Source organism: Gigantopelta aegis, chromosome 9 (genome assembly GCF_016097555.1).
Source record: "Gigantopelta aegis isolate Gae_Host chromosome 9, Gae_host_genome, whole genome shotgun sequence".
Lineage (NCBI taxonomy): Eukaryota > Metazoa > Mollusca > Gastropoda > Neomphalida > Peltospiridae > Gigantopelta > Gigantopelta aegis.
The window spans coordinates 3,455,074-3,481,573 of NC_054707.1; the positions used below are offsets into that span (position 1 = coordinate 3,455,074).

The following is a 26,500-nucleotide window of genomic DNA, read 5'->3' on the forward strand; positions in this document are numbered from 1 at the left end:
TTAATAAAACAGAAATTCTATTTTGAAAACGATATTAGTTGAGAAGTATTTCAAAGAATGTGCGCATGTAGTGTTTGGGGGAAAAACAACGAACGAGACTAGAACATGTTTACTGCATAAAGTATTACATAACACCTATAGCAAACATACAATGAAAAATACGAATTAAATGTTGAAGAAAATACATGAAATATTTGATATTTGACCCTCTAAAGTGATATTCTACCACGGAGCTATATATATCTTACCCATTGTTACGGGATACACTGCAAGAATTGGCCCTGAGGTGGATATTTAAAACAAAGCGGTTATACCGTATCAGAAAGAAAAAGATTATTTCCTTAATAATACTCATGAATTATTGTACTCAACGGCTACTAGATGTCTGACATTATGGTAACAGCGAAACCTGAACTACTGAATGAGAGAAGAAACCTTCCTAAAAACGATTTCTGTCGAAGTACAAATTAGTCCATTCAAAATCCATTAGTAGTATCGAAATTATGATTACACCGTAAATGGGTGTTTTGTCAATAATTCTTCTAATTACAACCGTGGGATTGTGAGAATCGACTAAAACCATGGCAGGTAATTAGAAGAGGTTGCTAGACTGGTTTTCAGCCACACGGAAATAACGGTATTTTTTCTCATCTTTTTTTCTTTCTTTTCTTTCTTTTTTCATTCAATAGTCAGAGAAGGAAACTTCGACTGCGGGTTGTAGTGGAATCAATGGCCGCGGCTATAATGGCGGCGCGGTGATGTTGCATTGATTCAAAACTCAGATAATGAGACGAGAATGCAAATGGCCACTTTTTAAGGTTCACCAAGTTCTTTAACAGATCAAGAAGAGGTATTTCTGGCGGATCGGAGAAAAAAGTTACAGGTGTCGTTGGTTTCCACGATTTCTAGCCATTAAACGCCATTTCAAATAGATATAGTGCGCAGTTCTTATGCGCAGTAACTCAGTCCGCAAACCTCGATGGTTTAGTGGTTAAGCCAACAGTCTTGAGGCTGATAGATATCAACTCCCACCACGAGTTTAACGGGTAGGTGTTAAGGCCACTGCACCGACTTCTCTCTCATTAACTACTAACCCTCTATCCTTAGCAAACAGTCCAGATAACTGAGGTGTGTGCCTAAGACAGCATACACTATTCTTAACTGGAAATAAGCACGGAAATCGAGTTATCAAAACATTTTTAAAGCATCGTTACTGTATCACGTTGAGAAGTTCCCGTTGATACAGTTTAAGTGGCACTGTGGGTGTGGAGTGGGTAATGTGTGGCATGCTTCCATCAGAAAACTGTTGAAGCACGCCTGTAGTGGACACAACTTCTGACTTCGCCAGAGAGTTCTGTCCCAAGGGTGGACACAAAAATATTTTAGGGAGGGAACCAATGTCAAACCGGCACTTGGACAAACTCCCTGAAAAAGGCAGTCCAATGAAAATTTGAAACAAATAATTTTTAAAAAGGGGCACTTTATTTTTAGGGGGCACAGTCCCCTTCTCTGGATCCGTTCATGTTGTGTCCCAAGACAAGTAAAACTGGACGCAGCCAGTACTTATTCTGTAACCATGGGTATGCGTAGATCCTTCCAGTGTATCAGCAATCGTTGACCTTTTTTCAGGACGTTTTTAGGGGATTGTGGGATAGGTCTTATTTGTATTGAGCAGAGCAGAGGGTTAATGGGGCAGTCGTTAGCCAAATCACTCTGCTTTGGCATGTCACAAATGATCGTTTCAATTCCATTTTTTCTTTTTCCCTCTTCGAAAATTTGTTTTTAATGTATGTCTAGTCTGCATAGGCATTAGTCGTTTTGCAAGTCAGGATCATCAGAGAGCTAGAAAACGTATATTCTCATTGATTCGTACCTTATATATTATTACTGTGATTCCCCCCCCCCCCCCCTTCTTCTTCTTCTTCTTCTACTACTACTACTACTACTACTACTACTACTACTACTACTACTACTACTACTACTACTACTACTACTACTACTACTTCTTTCTTGTCTTCTATTTTATCCTCTTAACTTTTTTCCGTCTGTCTATATCTCGTTTCAGACAGTGCACCACGACTAGTATATCAAAGGCCTTGGTATGTGCTATCCTGTTTGTGGTATGGTGCATATAAAAGATCCCTTGCTACCAATGAAAAAATGTAGCGGGTTTCCTCTCTAAAACTATATGTCAATATTATGAACTATTTGGTATCCAATAGCTGATGATTCATAAATTAATGTGCTCTAGTGGTGTCGTTAAACAAAACAAACTTTAACTTTAAAAAAATTTAAAACATTTTCTTGCTTCATCTTTGTGTTCCTTCTGTTTTTTCCCGCTCTTGATGGGATTGTTTCATCAACTTGGGTTTTTTGGAGGTGGGGTGGGGGGATGTTTCTGTTTTTGTTGTTTTTTCGTCGGCTTTTTTTAATGTTTAATTATACATTTTTAGTTTAGTTTTATCTTTTTATGGTTTTTATTTTTTCTGTTTCATCTTTGTTCCTACTTCTAGGTTTCTTTCATTCATCTTGTCAGGATTTTTTCATCGTCTTATTCTTCGCCTTCTTAGGTTTTATCTTTTTATTTGTTTCGTTTTTTCTTCGTCTTAAGTTTTTAATCGTCTTTTTTGTCTCGTTTGTTCTTCTAGTTTCTTGACATTTCTTCTTCTTTTTTCCTCCCTCCTACCTTTTCTATTTCGTTTTTTTTTTATGTGGTGTTTTTTTCGTTTACTTTTTTTCGCATGTCTGCTTCCTTGTCATCATCCGTCATCCGAACCAGATACACCTAGGTAAAGTGGTAACCAGTGCTCGGCCAACCTTACATGCTAAAAACTTAAGCTGTGTTCACACTTATACAAGTTCAACTGGTTTAACTAAACTGGTTTAGCTAAAACACTTTTGGTCGGAAATGATGAGCGTTCACACATGCAGTAGTTACACCGGTATAAGGCGGAAGTGTAGTTATCCACACTTGCGCAATACGTCATAACAACAATGGCTTACGGTAGATAGTCTAGTTTAATTAAAACAGTCGGTGTTCACACTTAAATTATAAACCGTTTTTGTTATAAATACCAATTTAACTTAAAACACATATCGAAGTGTTTTAGCTACACCAGTTACACCGGTATTGTGAAAGATCGCGTTAACATTTACAGTTAAGTTTAGTTTGTTTTGTTTAACGACGCCACTAGAGCACATTAGTTTAAACAATATTTATTCCTTTTTCTTCTGGTGGGATTGGTCGACAGGCTACAAGCCTATACTAGGACCTGTCCCTACATTTTTTTACAAACCAGCTGTGACAAGATGACAGACTAAGTACATATAATAACTAACAATAATAAAACATGATAGTAGATACTTAACATAAAAGTGAGCTACAGAAAGGAAAAGTATGTATAGAGAAATAGACAGGTAGAGAAATGTAACAGTGCTATTAAGTTTCAAAATGCTTACAATAAAGTCATGAATGGATTTAAAAATATCTATATTTCCCTGAATAGTTAAGTATAGATCACCAAATAATAAAATGTTATGATTAACATGTAGATATTTCTGTAGATGGGTATTTCCATGCAGTCTGAACAGAGGGCAATGATTAACATGTAGATATTTCTGTAGATGGGTATTTCCATGCAGTCTGAACAGAGGGCAATGATTAACATGTAGATATTTCTGTAGATGGGTATTTCCATGCAGTCTGAACAGAGGGCAATGATTAACATGCAGATATTTCTGTAGATGGGTATTTCCATGCAGTCTGAACAGAGGGCAATGATTAACATGTAGATATTTCTGTAGATGGGTATTTTCATGCAGTCTGAACAGAGGGCAATGATTAACATGTAGATATTTCTGTAGATGGGTATTTCCATGCAGTCTGAACAGAGGGCAATGACACAAGAAATGTTATGATTAACATGTAGATATTTCTGTAGATGGGTATTTCCATGCAGTCTGAACAGAGGGCAATGGTTAACATGTAGATATTTCTGTAGATGGGTATTTTCATGCATGTCAGTCTGAACATGCAGTCTGAACAGAGGGCAATGATTAACATGTAGATATTTCTGTAGATGGGTATTTCCATGCAGTCTGAACAGAGGGCAATGATTAACATGTAGATATTACTGTAGATGGGTATATTTCTGTAGCATGGGTCTGAACAGAGGGCAATGATTAACATGTAGATATTTCTGTAGATGGGTATTTCCATGCAGTCTGAACAGAGGGCAATGATTAACATGTAGATATTACTGTAGATGGGTATTTCCATGCAGTCTGAACAGAGGGCAATGATTAACATGTAGATATTTCTGTAGATGGGTATTTCCATGCAGTCTGAACAGAGGGCAATGATTAACATGTAGATATTTCTGTAGATGGGTATTTCCATGCAGTCTGAACAGAGGGCAATGATTAACATGTGATATTTCTGTAGATGGGTATTTCCATGCAGTCTGAACAGAGGGATGATTAACATGTAGACATGATATTTCTGTAGATGGGTATTTTCATGCAGTCTGAACAGAGGGCAATGGTTAACATGTAGATATTTCTGTAGATGGGTATTTCCATGCAGTCTGAACAGAGGGCAATGACACAAGAAATGTTATGATTAACATGTAGATATTTCTGTAGATGGGTATTTCCATGCAGTCTGAACAGAGGGCAATGATTAACATGTAGATATTTCTGTAGATGGGTATTTCCATGCAGTCTGAACAGAGATGGGTATTTCCATGCAGTCTGCAATGATTAACATGTAGATATTTCTGTAGATGGGTATTTCATGCAGTCTGAACATGTAGATATTTCTGAGGGCATGCAGTCTGAACAGATGATTAACATGTAGATATTTCTGTAGATGGGTATTTCCATGCAGTCTGAACAGAGGGCAATGATTAACATGTAGATATTTCTGTAGATGGGTATTTCCATGCAGTCTGAACAGAGGGCAATGATTAACATGTAGATATTACTGTAGATGGGTATTTCCATGCAGTCTGAACAGAGGGCAATGATTAACATGTAGATATTTCTGTAGATGGGTATTTTCATGCAGTGTGAACAGAGGGCAATGATTAACATGTAGATATTTCTGTAGATGGGTATTGTCATGCAGTCTGAACAGAGGGCAATGATTAACATGTAGATATTTCTTTAGATGGGTATTTTCATGCAGTCTGAACAGAGGGCAATGATTAACATGTAGATATTTCTGTAGATGGGTATTTCGATGCAGTCTGAACAGAGGGCAATGACACAAGAAATGTTCAGCATCTTCCACATGATGCCCACAAACACATTTTGGATTATCTAAAACATGACGCTTAAATTTATGACCATTTACGTTACTGTTATCCATTCTAAGTCGACAGTGAAGTATCTGCTGACGTCTTTCACCATGATAAAATTATGATGGGATAGGTTCAGTTGTATTAGTTGCATGTTTGAACCTAGTTAGTGATTTACAGTTTTTGATGTTAGAAGACGTATTACTCCATAATTTAACTGACGAAGGAAAGAACGAATTTGCAAAGAGCGTTGCACGATAAAAGTAAGTATTCAAATGATCTGCATTACGTAAAGATTATGGATTTGTATCGCCGATAGGTCGCGGTAAATTAAGAGCTAAATAAGTAGGTAACAAGAGCACATTGATGTATTTAATCATCGGCTACTGGATGTTAAACATTTGTAATTTTGACATATAGTCTTAGAGAGAAACCCCGCTACATTTTCCCATTAGTAGCAAGGGATATTTTATATGCACCATACCACAGACAGGATAGCACATACCGGTCGTGATGCACTGGCTGGAACGAGAAATAGCCCAATGGGCCCACCAACGAGGATCGATCCAAAAACCGACTGCGCATTAAGCGAGCGCTTTACTACTGAGCCACGTCCCACCTTCTATACGAGTTTAGTAAAACTAGTTTAAAGTGCACGCGTGAACGCAGCTTTAGACATTGATTTTATTACATTTTGTATGTGCATGCACGTTAACTTCAGCTCACATACATACCGTGAGTAGAATACGGATGATTAACTGGTGACATTTAGTTGAATGTCAATGTTCCAGTTTGAAGTCTGGAAATCATATCTAACATAGATCATCTTCAGAAAATGTCACGCAGGTTTGTTCACACAGTATATGTTGGTCAGTCAGTATTCAAATTCGTAGCAAGCATTAGAACTGATTGTGTATTCATTAAACCAATAAATGTTATTAGGTATTCAAGCCTAGTGGTGAAGACCTATTGTAATCGTTTGTATACGGGCGGGACGTAGCCCAATGGTAAAGCGCCCGCTCGATGCACGGACGGTCTGGGATCGATCCCCGTCGGTGGGCCCATTGGGCTATTTCTCGCTGTAGCTAGTGCACCACGACTGGTATATTAAAGGCCGTGGTATGTGTTATCCTGTCTTTGGGATGGTGCATATAAAAGATCCCTTGCTGCTAATCAAAAAGAGTAGCCCATGAAGTGGCGACAGCGAGTTTCCTCTCTCAATATCTGTGTGGTCCTTAACCATATGTCCGACGCGATATAACCGTAAATAAAATGTGTTGATTGCGTCGTTAAATAAAACATTTCCTTCCTTCCTTCGTTTTTTGTTTTATTTTTAATATTAATATTAGGTTACATCTTTATGCTTCGAAAACAATTGTCATATGAACTTGACAACTGTAATAAGTGGTATGGCTGTCTGAAAATGCCGTTGCCGAATCTACAGTAATGAGCGTACGCTTTACATGCTAGGCTCAAACTACCAACAGCCAGCACAAAATTGACCAACTTTCTGCTCTCACGACTTCTACAACTGTCCAGTCGTTAGTCTGAGCACACCCGTCTAAGTGAAGAGTTGGAGGAAATTACAAGGCAACCGTCGAGCTGGCCACTTCCGTTGTAACAGTTGACACTCTGAGCCTATGGGCGAACCATCCTACAACCCATCGTGCTTGAAGCGAGCACTTCGTTCCAACCAGTGCTCCACGACTGGTATATCAAAGGCCGTGGTGCTATCCTGTCTGTGGGATGGAGCATATAAAAGATGCCTTGCTACAAATGACAAAATGTAGCGAGTTTCCTCGTCATGACTGTTTGTAAGAATTACCAAATGTTTGGTATCCAATAGCCGATGATTAATAAATCAATGTGCTCTAGTGGTGTAGTTAAACAAAACAAACTTTAAACATTGAAGCGATCACTGGAAGTTGTAGGGGCACAAGATGCGATCATATGCGTCAGAAACAAGTAGTGGGCAAAGGGCACTGAAAGCAATGCATTGACCATCACTAAGTTGAAATCAAATTAGTATATATCAACCCCCTCCCCCTTCCCACCCTCCCTTTCGCGCCAGTTGTTGTCATCATCCGACGCAACTGAATCAAGTGTATAGAAAATCTATACTTGTAATGACAGCGATGGGATTTGTTTTTTCTCTTTCTTTTTTTTTCAATTCATGTGATATCAGATAGCAACAAGGTGCATAGATTTGGGCCCCTTTAATCATTGCATGGTTACGTTATATCAGATCTCTCTGGCCTTCGATCAAGCTTTTCTGTATCAGAATATGAAATTGGTGATTACGTAGTACGTAACAAGAATATCGCCTTTCTATAGATGATCTCCTTCATAGCCGTTTTGACTACTTTCAGTAGGTCGTTGTCGATACACAAATAGGAGCTCACTGTACAGAAGCTCATTGCAACTGAAATACTCTTATGAGTACTCATGGTTCATGTTCTTGAAATGGTTTTGTCCTAGAGTGACCCACCACAGAAAACCCCCACACACACAAAAAAAACATTGACAGTGTTGGTATTTTAAGGTGTGTTTTACCGATGGAACACTGGTCGAGTGCCTGTGTCATTACAATGGTATGTCTGTTTTCAAAAGCTCTCATAAAAAATCAAGCTTAAACATCGCATCATCCTTGCAAGTAGTTTTGCACTGAACTGTGAAATTGCAAAGTTGAGAGAGTTTAATGATCTTTATAATCACAGACTGTGATGTCCAATCTGCCAACTTATACGTGTTAGTGTTTTAAGGTGTGTTGTACCAGTGCAACACTCGTCAAGCGTCTGGGTAATTACTATTATTATTTTTGCATTGTACTGTAAAATTGCAAAGTTGTAAGAGTTTAGTGAATAGGCCCATATGCGTACGAGCTCTTATTTTTGCAGGGGGCAGGCTGGTGATTGCTTGAATTGAAGAAAAATGCACGAATCTGGATAACAACTTTATTTATATAAGCATTACTACCAAACAGCTATATAAGTTTACAAATGATTCACTGTGCATTTTCCCAAGGATTACAACTAATTATGCGGGTAGAATGATGGAAATGCATGGTAAAAAGTCCTCAGATTAGCATATTTTGCCCGAATATCTCTAACGGTTTTGCCCAAATTTGAGGATTTGCTACAGCACTAAGGGGCAATTGCTCCCTCCCTTGCCCCTCTGTCTCCTTCCCCTTATGGATAGGCCTACGTCATCAGCTTTATAACCAGAATTATGTCCAATTTACCACCTGCACGTCATTGTAACTGCAACGTGAACAATCACAGTGCTGGTATTTTAAAATATTTTTACCAGTGACTCGTCAACGCTTTGGTTCTGTAAATATACAATGCCATGGCCTCGACTTTGACCAGTTAATGACCAACGTCATCACATCAGTATACACTTTATAGTTTTATTACGACCAGACTTATGTCCGGTTTGCAAACTGCACATTCTGCAGCAGAACATCTCCGTTAAAGAGACAAACCCTAGTTTGTAAACACTAAAGCATATTTTCCACTCTTATAGCCGTTTATAGTCACTGAAATCAAACATTACTTATTTTTTATGTTTAGAAAATCCATTTCCGTGCAACCGAAGTGTTTCTGGTCATCCTGGTGTTTCGAATACCACAAAATTCTTCTTCTTTTTTTTTTTCTTTTTTTTTTTTAAAAACGCACCTGCGTCTGGTAAATAATAGTTATAGAGTCGACGTTTAGTATTTTTAGCGATGTTTCAGCATCACAGACTCTTGTTTCACTCTCTTGTAACGTTATCCAAATGCGTTACAGGTTTGTAACTTAACCAAACTTACTGTCCATGTTTACGGGTTGAAACTAGAGTATGCGCCTTTAAGGTGTTCCTAGGCTTGTTGAACAGTTGGAGGTGCTGTTTTAGGTGCGCTGTGTGTAGAATTAATGACACTGTGGAAACGCTGACACACCACCGGAGTCTGAGACTCGACTCAAATCAAGATCAATAGCCCTGACAATAAACTTTCAGATGGACGACTTTAATGGGGACCTCACCTAACCTGCCTTTGGGCCGCCGTCGGGTGATCACACCTTACAAATAACCGAGCATAATGAAAACAAAACAAGTGTGGAAGTCAGAACCTGCCATCACCGGTGGCGGAGTGACGTCATCGCCTACCTGAAAACACCTGTAGGGTAAGAACCTATAGACGAGATTGGTTACTGTATGTCCATGGTGAAATACTGACTCTCGTTCATAATGAAGGAAGGAAGGAATATTTTATTTAACGACGCACTCTTTTTTTAAATTCTTTTTTATTATTATTTTACTGATAATGGTACGGTTTACAAAAAAATATATTACAAAATACAAAAAGCAAACAAAAAACCCCAAACAATACACACAGCACGTAATTAATTACAAACAGTGATTAAAAAAATATATGTATAGGTGGTGTTTCAGGAAGATATAACATGTATTTAGACAAATCGTTATTTAACTGAGCATTGAAAACATTTTAATGACAGTCAGTTACTAGTATATGGCGTCGGACGTTATGGTTAAGGACTTTACAGACAATGAGAGAGGAAACCCGCTGTCACCACGCAATGGGCTCCTCTTTCCGAGAGGCAGCATCCCACAGACAGGATAGTACATACCATGACCTTTCATACACTAGTGGCTGGAACGACGTTGATAATGAAATTAAAGGAAAGTGACCTGTATTTGATATAGCACATTTTAAACTATGGCTGTTTGGTGTGTAACATTTATAATTGTTTCAAAATTTTGTCAAGTAGAGAGAGACAAACAGATAGAGTGAGAGAAAAGTAAACAGACCGAGAGAAATATAGGTGGAATCCGCTGCCGCCACACACGCTACACGTACCGAAAAGCAGTCAGGAGTATTTTAAATATAGGTTTATTTTATAGACAGGATAGTACATACCGCAGTATTTTATGTACAAATCATTTGGTATTGGCTGGAACATGACAACAACGAGTCAATATACGCGCTCGATTTTACGACATACTGCACATCGGGTCAAATAAAAATCCGCTATTGCGTCATCCCGTCTCGCCTTCTCCATCCTCCTACCTCCCCTACCTCCTCTCCCTCCTCTCCCTCCCCCGCTTCTGTTGCTAATGAAGCCAAGTAAAGTTTATCTACGTTAGTACGTGGATGACGGAACGCCCACGGCTGTACGGCGATAACCACCGGTCTGTGCTACACCGGCCTCAATCAACACGTGCTGGGATGGATAACAACCTCAGAAAACGGGAAGAGAAAACTGATCTTTTAAAGACCGCATATCACACCAATTTATATCTTTTTAAGACATCGACCTTAATGCTGGTGGGTACTGGGTTCGCATAGACTTGCCTGTCATTAACCCTCTAACACTCTAACCATTAATCTCTGTCCTGGACGGGCAGGCAGGATAGCTGAGGTTGTGCCCAGGCCTGCGTATTCGTACCTTAATTGATTATAAGCACGAAAATAATTTTGTTAGAAATGAAATGAAATGGGGCGAAAGCTATTTTTGTAATATTGAAACATGATACAGATTAAGGAAATGAATTTAATAAGTAAAGGGGCGGGACGTAGCCCAGTAGTAAAGCGTCCGCCTGGGTCCATTGGGCTATTTCTTGTTCGAGCCAGTGCACCACGACTGGTATATCAAAGACCGTGGTATGGTGTCTGCAGTATGGTGTATATAAAAATATAAAAAATCGTTTGTTACTAATGGAAAAATGTAGCGGGTTTCCTCTCTAAGACTATGTCAAAATTACCAAATGTCTGACATCCAGTAGCCGATGATTAATAAATCAATGTGCTCTAGTGGTGTCGTTAAACAAAACAAACAAACTTACGCAATGTCAACTGAAGGTATCACATATCAACGTATTTGTATGACAGATACATCGTGTAAAAAAGTTCTACTGGTGTAATATATTTTTATATTTACTTTAATATTTGAAACCTTCCAGAATCCTTGAAAGAAGGTAGATTAATCATTAAATGTTATGATCGTACTTAAAGGGTAATGTATTTATTTTAAATGTTACTCTGTCACATATAATTTAAAAGAAAAAAACACTTTCAAAATGACATATTTTATTTGAGCCACCAGAGAATATATGTCATTGGAAATATAAAGGTTAACACTTGGCATGTAACTTTACACATAATGCTAAAAGTCATATAAAACATGTTTTTAAGTTTTAAACTAAAACAAACCCAACTCGCTTTTGTTTAAGAATGCAATGTAAGGTGTTTGTTTATCTCTTTTTGTAAAACAAATTTCTAACAAACTGGCTATGTTAAATCGTTTTGATACAGGGGTGAAGACGACTATTGGAACAGCCAAGATTGGCAATCAAACCTGTATATGTGCATATCGACTACCATCTTCGCGTCCAAGGTACTATTTTGTCACGAAATGCAGTAGTTAAACGGAATGGTGCCTTGGCGTGCGAAGATGTTCGACTACAGATACAGTACACCAAACTAGCATTGCATGGGGTCAACGTGCACCTTTTAATTGCACAGTTAACGCTACCAGTCCTGACAACTGTGGCAGTGTTTGTTGGCATAAAATTATGTTTCATCTGGCCAGAAAACATCTGTAATTTAATTTAAACTACTGTTATTTAAAGTATTGTAAAATTACTCATTTTTAAATAAATAGACTCTTCTGTTTTTTCTAAAATCTTGGCACAGGTTTTGGCACAAGTTTTCATCATATTTGTTGCAAAAAAATCCTTTTATCACATAAATTAAAATCATTAAAGGTATCATTAATTAAGATTAGGATGACAGTCTGTGTTCAGGACTAGGGTAGTAAAAGACGCTATGTCTGAAGCTAACGGCTTAACGCCTTGTTTTCTCCCTTCTGATTTACTTTAAGGGTGACAGTGGAATTATTTATATCTATGGAGTATAATAATCTTTATTGATACGCTGCGTGTACCTGTTTTAGCCACATAAGCTACTATTATCGACTATATGTTTTTATACAATTCACTGATAATTGCTAAATAGAGAATAACACACGAGTGGCCGTTAGATGCCATTTATCTTACAACGAGTTGTTTTAAAATGTATCTAAAGAGCGAAAACGAGTTTGATATCTTTTAACTAAGAGATAAATGGTATATAACTGACACAAATGTATTATTATATTTTTTACATATCCTCAAAATCCAGATTTTTAGCAAATACTAACATGTTTTTTTTTTGTAAAGGTTGTTTACAACCTTTGCACTTGTAGCTAGCTTACGCGTCACAGAGACATGATTGTCAGGTTAACTATACGTCACAGTGTAATCGATTTCGATCGTGCTGGTTTTTTCATTGGATGTATGGCATTGGTGACCTGGGGCCTAATTCACAAAGGTATCTTAGGCTTTGCTAGACAACAAAGCATCCTCTTTGCAAGTCGTTTAGCATTGCACTGCGAGATCGCAAAGTTGTGAGAGTTTAGTGAATTAGGCCCCTGGTCTTCACCTAGGAGCAGCCAGTCGTATGTGTTGTCATTGTTAACACATGTACATATGTAAACAAGTATGTGTTATCAAAAATAATCACTGATGTTCTCACCAACGGCTGTGTAGGAAGAAACCTTTTTTTTCAAAACAAAACATCAAAAAACAAAACAATTTACGTTACAATACGATATATGCAAGTTTTCAACTCCGTTTACTTTCAAGCTTATTTCAAGTCAAGTATATATAATCTTCCAGAGTTCACTGAACTATTCTAGACCGGAAATAGTTGCAGATCATCCGGTTATAAGCAATAACTCTCGCATGCGAATCATCTGTCATGTGATACCTGATATAATATAATATAACATTACTCTCGGTGTGAAGTTATTACGTCATTCGTAAGTGTAGTAATTAACATTATTATATTATATACATGTATATTTAGTACAGGGACTTTTTGAAACATTGAACGATATAGTTCTCATTCATTTATTCATTGCTATTTATTTCCGTGATTATATCCAATTAAAGTTCAAGCACGTTTTCCTGGGCACACACATCAGCTATGTGAGTTTTCTGTCCAAGACAGTGGGCTAGTGGTTAGTGAAACAGAAGTCGGTGAGAACACCATAGGTAAAATGTTGGATAACACATGGTTGTTTACACACGTACGTGTGTTTACAATTTCAAGACATAGTCTGGCTGCTCCTAGATGATGACCAGGTCACCAATGCCATAGATCCAATGAAAAACTACACGATGGAAATCGATTACACTGTGACGTATAGTTAACCTGGCAATTATGTGTCTGTGACGCGTAAGTCGGCTACAAATGCAATGGCTGTAAATAACTTTTAGTCGAAAAAGATGTTAACATTTGCTTAAAATCTGTGTTAATTAATATTATAAATACAATAAAAATGAGGTAAACTCAACATTAAATGAATATATGAAATTAGTATTATTGCCATTAATACAATTCACTTAATAATTATTATAAATATGATAAATACGGTAAGCTCAACATTAAGTTTATGCATAAAATTGCTACAATTCGACTAATTATTATATAAATACGGTAAAAAAAAAACTCCACTCTCAACATTAAATTAATGTGTAAAATTTGTATTATTATCATTGCTATAATTCACTTAATCGTTATTATAAATATGATAAATACGGTAAGCTCAACATCAGTTGTTGTTTGAAATTGGTATTATCGCCATGGCAACAAATCACTGAACAATTATTATAATTAAAAAGTTAAAAAGTATCTGTTAGTCGATAACATCTTTAAAATTGCAACAAACTCGGGAATGTCCCTTTAATAAGATTTTCCTGAGTGTGTTTCCGACAAACAATAAATACAGCTATCACAAACAAAACATACTGGCTGTTTTGTGTAACAAATGGCGATACTTGTTGCTAGCTAAAACACATTATGAGTTTTACAAGAGATTTTTAAGAGTTAGCTGTCATTATAATGTGTTTCTGGCGGGATGTAGCCCAGTGGTAAAACGCTTGCCTTATGTGCGGTCGGTGTGGGATCGATGCCCACAACTGGTATAGCAAAGACAGTGGTATGTGCTATCCTGTCTGTGGGATGGTGCATATAAAATATCTGTTGCTACTAATGGACAAATGTAGCAGGTTTCCTTTCTAAGACTATGTAAGTCGGCTACAGGCGATTAACAAATCAATGTGCTCTAGTGGCGTCGTTAAACAAAACAAACTTTTTGTCTGCCACTGGCGTAGCCAGGATTTTATATTGGGGTAACCCATATTTGGGGTTGGGGGAGGAAATCCACACTATGTATGTATGGATGGATAGGTGGATGGATGGATGGATGATTTTATACAATTTAATACAAATTTCATGGATCTGTCCTTTTAATATAACTTGTTGTAGATGGGGAGGGGGGGGGGGGCACAACCTCTTCACCCCTTCTTGGATGAAACCCCATACAATTATTGTGAATCCTCTAGGTGTTGAATTTTAATTGGGACAAGCAAATCCAATGTGGGTGGTGAGTGGTGATGGAGGGGTAGGCAGGCCAGGCCATATAACACCATCGCTCTGAGCACTAGCCAGACTACTCGGAATGTAAGAGATTTTAGCCCACTAACTGTCCAGATGTCCGTCTAGCTCTCTTACAGTCACAGTACTAGGGCTACCGGAGCACCTGGTGGGGGGTGTAGCCAGTACCATGGTGCGAACCCACTACCTATTAGTCTTAGCCGCTACATCATCAAAGCCAGTGTTCACCCCTTTTATTCCATTTATATTTATTTGCGTTCTTATATCCAATTAAGGTTGTCCTGGGCAGACACCTCGGCTATCTGGAAATGGATGAATGTTTAACGACACCCCAGCACGAAAAATATATCGGCTATTGGGTGATAAAGTACAGTAACGGCTATCCTGGGCTGTCAGTCCAGGACAGTGGGTTGATTGTTAGTTGTCATTGGTTACTTAGAGACTTTGAAACTTTATTTCGCTACACTCAGGCAGTCAAAGGACAGCATGTGATGAATTATTGTACAATAGTTATTTACAGAGAGAAGTCGGTCTTTTGGCCGTATGCTTACCTTAAAACTCGCTATGTGTGAACGCCGGTATCGGGATGCGAACCCAGTACATACCAACCTTAAGTCCAATGGGTTAACCACTGCACCACCGAGGCCGGTGTTTAGTCCTAATATCACGCGTCTTAAACTATACAGCCACCTAGCTCTTCAATAAACGTGATGGCCAAATCGATCAGGTAATTAGTGCCACATGTTTTCAAAACTGATCATAATTATTTCTATTTCTATAACGAAACCAGCACGGCAAGGGTAACGATTTCTATAAGTGGTCTTTGTTTTAGTGAATTAGCCTACAGGACGTTTAAAGTTTTATGACCGTACCTACGTGACGAATCCGCCAGTAGAACAGCTGAAGGTTCGTTTACACGACATGACTTATTGTAGCGAATCCTACAAGGATCGAGTTTGTAGCGAGATGGCTTTATTTTCGTTGTACCACTTGTTTAGGAGTGGAATGAATTATCATCATGCTTCATTACAATTCAGAATTCTGAAGCACCACATCGAGTGTACGTAGTACTATTCAAATCTTATTCAGGTCGTTATTGAAAGTCGTATCGTAAGGATGCACCTTAAGATGCGTGACTACTAAAATATAAAGGGTGTTGCGTGGGGGTCACCGACCTCAATAGCACACTGATATATTCCGAACATCAAAAGAAACGCAAATATTTAATTTTCTTTAATTTATTCACTTTAAATCTTATTAGTTGTTTGTGTCTGTTAACATTATCAGTGTCTTGTGAACATTATGTCTTGTGAACATTATCAGTGTCTTGTGAATATTTTCGGCCCATTTTGACAGTCTATTTACAGAATTATATTGATAATGAAATATATATATTAAAACATTCGCGTTTCTTTCGTCGGTCAGTATACTTTATTGCATTAAGTATAGCAGAACACACCGGTGAAGCTATTAAGTTAAGGCTCGGGGGCGGGCGGAGGAGGGGTCGTGTTCAGTGGGGGTGTACGGTCACTAGACTGACTTATGCTTCATTACCCACAATACCACTAACATCCGTACAGCAAAGACAGTTAAAATAGGTGAGGTGTGTGTTTCATTCCAAATAAAGACGAAAATAACCTGAAACATCTAAGAATAAAATCTCTTTTAGGTTCTATTGTACCAAATCAATTCTTATTGCTGATAATGTTAGCATTTACTAATTAAACTGATATTATAAACAGCGTATCAACACACCCGGGCAATATACCAATAAACGTATATTTAATATACCTCCAATAATATGGAGGAGGGGGCGATCATATTCCATTTAAGAAATTTTATTAATGTTTTTATTAGCATCACTAGTTTTTACTGAAAATCGCTGTTCCATATAAATAAAGATATATTTATTTATTGGCAATGGACTGGCAATGTGCGCGTGTGTATGTGTATTTATGGGCGTGTGGCATATGGATGCAAATACATGTGTATTAACTCTCTGTTGTTTATTATAACTAGTTCATATGTATGCTTTTTTAATGAGAAAATGTTCTGTTCCAACCTGTACAGCAAAGTATGTTGTTCTGTTCATGGCAGAAACTAGTATATAAAAGATCACTTGCGACGATCCTGCGCCCCACTGCGCGTCAAGCGAGCGCTCTACCACTGATGTACAATTCATGTCGTCTCTGACTGTAAATTAAAAATAATATATATTTAATTAGAAACAAATTGTCAGCACCTATGTTCTCTCTCTCTCTCTCTCTCTCTCTCTCTCTCTCTCTCTCTCTCTCTCTCTCTCTCTCTCTCTCTCTCTCTCTTTCTGTTTGTTTCTCTCTTTCTGTTTCTCTCTCACACTCTGTGTCTCTGTCTGTCTGTCTGTATGTTTCTCTCTCTCTCTCTCTCTTCTCTCTCTCTCTCTCTCTCTCTCTCTCTCTCTCTCTCTCTCTCTCTCTCTCTCTCTCTCTCTTTCTGTTTGTTTCTCTCTTTCTGTTTCTCTCTCACACTCTGTATCTCTGTCTCTGTCTGTCTGTATGTTTCTCTCTCTCTCTCTCTCTCTCTCTCTCTCTCTCTCTCTCTCTCTCTCTCTCTCTCTCTCTCTCTCTCTCTCTCTCTCTCTCTCTCTCTCTCTCTCTCTCCTTCTTTCTGTTTGTTTCTCTCTTTCTGTTTCTCTCTCACACTCTGTATCTCTGTCTCTGTCTGTCTGTCTGTATGTTTCTCTCTCTCTCTCTCTCTCTCTCTCTCTCTCTCTCTCTCTCTCTCTCTCTCTCTCTCTCTCTCTCTCTCTCTCTCTCTCTCTCTCTCTATCTCGTTCATATAATTATATCAGCTTAATGTTAATCAATGTATTTTTGTTTTCAAATTACGATTTAAGATTCAAACTTTGTATATACATGTAATAATAATTAAGAATCAAGCATGCTGCACACAACACACGTATTTGGTCTGTCTATTCCAAGATATGATGTGCTAGTTAGGCGTAATGAAAGAAAAACATCGATGTAGCAGCCTTCCACCATTCCATAGAGCTGTTCACCCACTCTAATTTGAAGCTGCACCGAAATACGAACCTAGTATGTACCAAACATTACCCACAATTATGGTTTAACCAGTGTGCACGACAGCACCGGAAGTACATACATGCATCATCCTCAAAATAGATGACGCGCGGGCTTTTCCAGCAGACCACAATCTCTTTCATATTCTCTCTCCTTCACCATCTTATAAACACATGATCTTTTTTTCTCTCTCTCTCCAAAATCCCGCTATGTCCATACTTGTAATTACTGTTAACATCAAACAGATCAAAGGCGGCGATATCGCCTGAAATTGGCCGCGATCCGCTCAAGTGTTTCACAGACCTTTTACTCAAGTGAATGAGTTTTAGAGGCCTCGTTAGCTCAAATTTATGATCATATTGACAATATCCACCGGGGCCTAATGATCGGTTCACGTTTTATGACGCGTAGAGAGCGGAAAGCTCTATTAAATTGTTTTTCTTTATTTAGACACTATTCTCTGCTAAACGTAACTTACCTTTGGCAAAAATAAATATAAAAAAAACAGTCAACGTTGGTTTATGATTTTAGTTTTCATACTAAAATGGATTCACAATATAATCCCGACATTTGGATTTTATGTCAATCTACAATGTCATCTAAATCATCAGTTTATAGTATGTAGGCGATATAAGGTGGAAGGGTTTTTCATGCGGTATTTTTGGTGCTGGGTAGTAATTGGGAAAAGAGTGTAATAATTACGTGGACTGTATTTTTTCAAACTATTGTGTAGGTGGCAAGGGTTTAGAAACACTGCAATTTTTCCAAATACTGTGTACTATTTTAATGAGCTAACAAATTCATAATGTTATTCCCTTAAAGTAGACGTTTGATGTTTGAGACATTCACGTAGTGAAGGGGGTGATTCCCTTAAAGTAGACAGTTGATGTTTGAGACATTCACGTAGTGAAGGGGGTGATTCCCTTAAAGTAGACAGTTGATGTTTGAGACATTCACGTAGTGAAGGGGTGATTCCCTTAAAGTAGACGGTTGATGTTTGAGACATTCAAGTAGTGAAGGGGGTGATTCCCTTAAAGTAGACGGTTGATGTTTGAGACATTCAAGTAGTGAAGGGGGTGATTCCCTTAAAGTAGACGGTTGATGTTTGAGACATTCACGTAGTGAAGGGGGTGATTCCCTTAAAGTAGACAGTTGATGTTTGAGACATTCACGTAGTGAAGGGGTGATTCCCTTAAAGTAGACAGTTGATGTTTGAGACATTCGCGTAGTGAAGGGAGTGATTCCCTTAAAGTAGACAGTTGATGTTTGAGACATTCACGTTTTGAAGGGGTGATTCCCTTAAAGTAGACGGTTGATGTTTGAGACATTCAAGTAGTGAAGGGGGTGATTCCCTTAAAGTAGACAGTTGATGTTTGAAACATTCAAGTAGTGAAGGAGGTGATTCACCGATAGAAGACGTTTGATGTAATTCTTTCTTTTTTAATTAACTGTTGCGACATTCGAGTAGTGTAGGGGGTGACTGGGCATCATATGCACTCGATGACCTTGACCTTGATCAAAACGAACGACAAAACCTTCAGCATTTTCAAAATCGTATCTCTGCACAAGGCTGAGACAAAATAAAGTATTGACATTTATTCAACTTTCCAGTCGGCGTTAATTGACAGATGTGTACTAATAATAAAACGTCATCTACTGCTGCCCATTATGGAATATCCTGATATTATTTTCTGCTTTTCAATATATGTTTATTACACTTTGTAAAATATAACCTCTTTATGAAGCAGACAGTCGATGATGAAATCATCAGTATTTTAAAGTTCATACCGTGCAGTCAGCATAAATAGGTCAAAAGGTCACGTAGGTCGAGGTCAGCCTAAATAGGTCAGGGTTTTATAAGTGAGTCAACTGCAGCTATAGTTTTGACGTGAATACTTTGTACCGGTCTCGGTGGCGTCGTAGTTAAGCCATCGGTCTACAGGCTGGTAGGTACTCAGCTACTGGGTTCGGATCCCAGTCGAGGCATGGGCTTTTTAATCCAGATTCCGACTCCAAACCCTGAGTGAGTGCTCCGCAAGACTCAATGGGTAGGTGTAAACCACTTGCACCGACCAGTGATCCATAACTGGTTTAACAAAGGCCATAGTTTGTGCTATCCTGCCTGTGGGGAGCGCAAATAAAAGATACCTTGCTGCCTGTCGTAAAAGAGTTTCCTATGTGGCGACAGCGGGTTTCCTTTAAAAAAAACAGTGTCAGAATGACCATATGTTTGACGTCCAATAGCCGATGATAAGATAAAAAATCAATGTGCTCTAGTGGCGTCGTTAAATAAAACAAACTTTACTTTTGAATATTTTGTAATTGTATGAATAGCATATGTGACTGTTCGAATTTCTTATATTGATTCATCATGGAAAATCTTCCACTTGTGAAGCAGGATCTAAATAAGTCGGTAGAGTGCTTGTCTAAGATGTTTCGGTCGTAGGATCGGAACCCCTCGGCGGACCCATTCTCTTATTGGGGTTTTCTCGTCTCAACCTGTTCCCCACGACTGGTATATCTAACGCCTTTGTATGAGCTTTCCTGTCTGTTAAAAAGTACATAATGGAAAAAAATTATAGTTTCCTCTAAGACTATATGTTAGAATTGCTAGATTGTTTACATCCAGTAGCTGATGATTTAATATATCAATGTGCTCTAGTGGTGTCGTTAAACAAAACAAACTTGGTCCACGTTTCAAACGTATTATATTCTAACCATTGTAATAATGTATGTTATCTGATTCGTAAACGCATGCTGATACTATGCGCAGTAAAATGTACGTGCACGTAGAACATTATTATGTCGTCCACTAGCCGATGATTAATAAATCAATGTATCTTTAAACAAAGCAAACTTTTGCTTTTTTCAAAACACAGCATTGTCGCAGAGCCCTGTGGAATTGGGTATGTACATAGATACGTTTTGAAAGTGATAATAAAAGTTTAATTATTTTCATTAGCTTTGGCTTCAACGAGGCATGGCAATGTTCTCGTCTGCAAATAAAATTTCGGACTTCGGCACAAAGGATTGTTAGTGATTAAACGTTCTGATCCATTTGTCATCTAGAATTTACTCCCCTTAGACGTGGGCGTCCATTTTATAAACAGTGAATAAAAGTGTCAAGATATGAAGTGAACTCGCCACGATTCCGCCAAACGGTGCTCAGCGCCAGTTTTCAAATGTTTGAACCCCAAATGGATGTCTAGCTTTTAATGAGCTGCCTTTTAAACGTCAACTTCAGGGCAGTTACAAGACATGGCTGCCTTGACCTTTCATATAGCTAGGGATGACTGACGTGTATTGGATTGTATTGTAGAGGCGTCAGCTCTTGTGAGAAAATGTCCATTTCGGAAGATTATTTGAGCGAGAAAGAAGAATACTGGCGAATTAATTTAATATAATGAAGTGCTGTAGATATGGTTGGGGTTATTTTTACAGGTTGTGTTGATAGATGAAGGAGAAAAAAGAATACAACACAGTAAAACTTAATTATATTGAAGAATGGCTATCCAAACCTTTCACATATTGCTATTACTGGAAACAGAAAGAAAGAAAGAAAGAAAGATTAAATGAAAGAAGGAAGGAAAGAAAGAATGTTTCTTGTTAAGTTATAGTTAAGAAACAGTTTAATTGAAATGTTACTGGCCACCCCAGCTTAGAGTTTCGTCAGCTGATTTCACGACAACCAATAATAAAGCATTTTCAGATACCTTTTGTAGACCCAACAACAGATGTATCCCGTTTCTGGAACGGGTAGGGGTGGTTGGGGTGGGTATTACTTTTCCTTTAAAATAGTGTGGGAAGAGTGCATATATTGGTTACCCCAGTTTCAGAGTTGGTTGGGTAGGTTGTGTACGATGTATTATTATAAGCGGCCAAGTGGTTATCGTTTTGGACAGTTATTGACTACAATAAAGAAAATGTTTAGTGCAAGCTAATACAATTAGAGATCGGTTAATGCAGGATAATAGTTAATGTAATAAATGTAACTTATGTCACTTTATTTGTCCATGACTATATATAAACCACACCCTCCATTGTTTTGTATGTGTGTATTTTGTATAACTATGTTGTATTATTTTTGTTATGTATTCTGCTGATGAGTTGTAAAACTCAAAGCAACTAAAGAACTTGAACTTCATTTACGCCAACGTTCACTGTTGTAAATAAACCTGATATATCTGAGAACAAAAAGCTTCACTGAACAGTTTTTGTTATTAGGATTGCCTTGGGATCCGAAATGGGGATACACCAACTGTGTTTTTCCATTTGCCGACGTAGATCGGTATTTTAACTGTCGCAAATTCAATTTTATTGTCGACTCGTTAGATATTTAATACAACGTGCCTGGTTCCAACACGGCTTTGGTTATCAAATTAATGTTTGTCTTTATATTCAAATTCAGGATAAGGGCGGGTCAAACGCAAGTCAAGGGGAGGCGGTTTATTAGGGAAGGTCAGCACTTTTCTTGTTTCAATATTGTCACAGGGTCTTACGGCAATTGGTTCCTTTTGCAATCTGGCACATTGCAGATAATTAAAAGACCTCGCGTGGTCTTTAGATGCACTCTTTGTTGACTATAACTCGTAAAGCCATCCCATACAATACCTTGTACATACAGGAAATGCAGTGGTAAATATAAATGAATAAAAAACATTATGTAAACAAACAACCCGAGGAAGATGCATAAAACATGATAGATAAATATGTTTTTCAAGTTTTCTGTTTACATTGAATACACATGCATAGCGTATTGGAGTTACTTTACGATAACTTTATGATATGAGGTGGGAACCAATATTTGTATTATGAATGAATCTTCGCTATAAGTTTTTTTCCCTTTTTTTAAGTTAAAATGTTTTAAATGCTTTTCAGAATGTCTATATTTATTTGCTTATGTGAAAACTTTATCGATATTGAAACAAATTATCAATTAATATTCAATTCATCTATCCGCTGATATAATATGAATGAATTTGAAAAAGATTTGATTCAGATTTATTATATCAAATGTTAAAGGTGTTGTCTGGGTTTTACTTTTTGTAACAAACTATTTGCTTATAAATCTACTCATTTTGACTTCCCCGAAATATATTACTGACTGTAAACATACGACAGGATGTAATACTCTACAAGAGAAAGTTTGTTTTATTTAACGACACTACTAGAGCACATTGATTTATTAATCATCAACTATTGGATGTCAAATATTTTGTCATTTTGACATATAGTCTTAGAGCGGAAACCCGCTACATTTTTTATATGCACTATCGCCATGCATTGACAGGATAGCACTTACCACAGAATTTGACGTGGCAGTCATGATGCACTGGCTGGAAATAGTCCATTGTGACAACCGACGAGGATCGATCCTAAACCGACCGCGCATCAAGCGAGCGCTTTACTACTGGGCTACCTTGCCCCTCCTAAAATGGAAGCTACTGAACGTATTTCCATAGAAAGTGATTTTTACACATTACGGATTACATGTACATATACGCATGCGTTTTACGGATAAATGGAAGCTACTGAACGTATTTCCATAGAAAGTGATTTTTACACATTACGGATTACATGTACAAATACGCATGCGTTTTACGGATAAATGGAAGCTACTGAACGTATTTCCATAGAAAGTGATTTTTACACATTACGGATTACATGTACATATACGCATGCGTTTTACGGATAAATGGAAGCTACTGAACGTATTTCCATAGAAAGTGATTTTTACACATTACGGATTACATGTACAAATACGCATGCGTTTTACGGATAAATGGAAGCTACTGAACGTATTTCCATAGAAAGTGATTTTTACACATTACGGATTACATGTACAAATACGCATGCGTTTTACGGATAAATGGAATTTGCGTCTTAATACAAAGAAAAAAAAGGATAGAAAAATTGGTTTCCATTTGGTGTCTGAGATATGGTCATTTCGATATTTTTCGACAGCGAGAAAGAGAGGACACCCGCTGTGACATCACAGGCTACTCCTAACAATAATACATCTTGCGATATTTTATATGCACTCTTCCGTAAACAGGATAGTACATACCATTGCCTTTAATGTACCATTCGTGAGGCTCTGGTTGAAATGGGAAAAAACCCTCGAGCTAAGATTAAATAAGACAAAATTTAAGCCAAGACAGAATAAAAAGTTAGTTTGTTTTGTTTAACGACACAACTACAGAACATTGATGTATTAATCATTGGCTATTGGATGTCAAACATTTGGTAATTTGACATATAGACTTAGAGAGGAAACCCGCTACATTTTTCCATTAGGTCAGGCCATTTTTCCCATTAGTAGCAAAGAATATTTTTATATGTACCATCCAATAGACAGAATAGCAAATACCACAGCTTATGATATACCAGTCGTGGTGTCGTGACTGTAGCGAGAAATAGCTCAATGGGCCCACAGACGGCGATCGACCCCAGACCGACCGTGCATCAAGCGAGCGCTTTACCACTAAGATACGTCCCGCCCCACCCCACCCTTCCCCCGTCCCTCAAGGGAACAAAGTCAAACTCAATAGAGCACATCGGCTATCAAACATTTTATCATTCTGACACGTAGTCTTCAGGCGAAACCTGCTACATTTTTCTATTAGCAGCAAGGGTTCTTTTGTATGTACCTTCTCTCATGTCTGACGGTACACATCACGTCGTTTGATATACCACTCTTAGGGCACTGGTTGGAACTAGCCCGAATACACCAACGGTAAGAGAGCTAAACGGAGATTTGAACAGTTCTCACGCTCTCTAACCGCCAGAGACCAATCTGTATGAATACTGCGCAATCTCTGCCAACCAAAACGGTAATCAAAGATTCCCGCTCTAATACAACAACAATCGTATGTTTAACGTTAAATATCTTTACATCGATCGAGTTCCTTGATATAAAAATAGTTTTACATATTAATCACTAATACACACACTACAGGAAGAAACGTGTCAGCAAATACGTATTTAATCAGAATATTACTGAAATGGGGTGCTGTCGGGTTTCTTTCTGTAGTGTGAGTACCATCAGAGTACTCGGGCTAGTTGGGACGGGAAAAAACATCAGCCGAGAAGGTTCGATTCTACGACCAAAGTACTCCAGAGCGAGCTCTCTACCGACCGAGCTAAATTCCGCCCTTCAGAAGGGAACAAGACAAACATATGCACTTGGTTTGTGGCGACCTTTGTTCCGACGCGCCTTTGTCTTTGAGCTGCTACATCAATTACGAAACAAGAGCGAAATCTACATGAAAACGTCACAGGCCCGTGAGATTAATACGCCGTCTTGTCAATTACTGTCTCACTTTCAGATTTATCGCCCGCTATCGGACCTAGTGGTGACCCGGCTGTAAACCACGTCAAGGTTTAGGTGATCACAGCTCGGGCACTGAAACGCCGATACTCTCTTTCACTGTAGACAAATTAATGTCTTTAAATCGGTCAAAACGACCTAGAAAAAAATGTATACATATTACGGTCGTAATTAGGGCTTAAGTTACGGAAGTTGCTGGCGCCATGTGTAAATAAAATATATAAAACATAATTCGTACGTACAACTCATTTTTATACGATTTTTTTTTTTTACAACAGCAATTGGTAATATGTTTCAACACTTGTTTTTTTTTTTTTTTTGTTTTTTTTTGGGGGGGGGGGGGTTGTTGGTGTTTTGTGTGTGTGGGTTTTTTTGTTTTTTTTTTGGGGGGGGCGGGTCTGATTCACAACTTGTTATATTTAAATCTGCCGTTGTAGGCCTTCTACAAAAATATAATAATTATAGTCGTAACATGAAAATTAATTACGGAAGTTATTTGTGTCATGTATAAATTGCTTAAGGCTTACGCCACACAATACGAGTGGCTTGTACGGGAATAGCTGCTTGCATAGCAATCGATTGAATCGTAATGACTGTAATTTGTATTGTCACTATCGGGTGTTTTCGGCACTCGTATCGTGTGGTGCCGCCTTTAGTTATACCAACGACTTGCTTGTTTTATGCATGGCAGTTATACGCTTCCATACACAGACATGTGAAATACCTTCTTTCACAATTAAATTAATATTCTTACAATACACTAAAAAAAATTATATACTTCATGGTCGTTACCAAAGATTTAAACTTTCCGGTATAATTAATTAATGTTTAGCCTGCTCCTAATTGCTTGTTGAAGGCGATTGTCTGATAAACAATTGGGTTAATGTATTTAAATTGGTTTTAGCGTCACAGAATTAACAGAATGTGTATTTTATGACGCTACTGTGTATCGTTTATTCGTCCTGGACCCAGCTACTGATGATTTCAAAATTTCCATTGGGAATGGACGTGCCTGGACATTAAATTGATATAGGTACTTAAATAGAGAATCTATGGTAATTTTGTATTCATCTATTCCAATTTGTGTTCATATCTATATCCAGTTAAGATAATACATGCTGTTGTTGGCAGATAACTCCGCCACCTGGGGTATCTATCTAGGACAGTGGGTAACTGGTTCGTGGTTTAGTGAGAAAGACGTCGGTATAATGGTCTTATACTTGCCCACTTGAGTCGTTAAAACTTGAACGTAAATGGGTGGGGCAGTTATAGGGATGCGAACCCAGTACCTACCAGCCTTAAATCTTTA

General features: G+C 37.9%; 1 protein-coding gene across 2 annotated transcripts in view; it reads left to right on the plus strand.

The window, feature by feature from the left end:
* The window catches only part of LOC121382141, a 92,518-nt gene that overhangs the window by 29,291 nt on the left and 36,727 nt on the right, over window positions 1–26,500 (plus strand). The window lies entirely within an intron of this gene.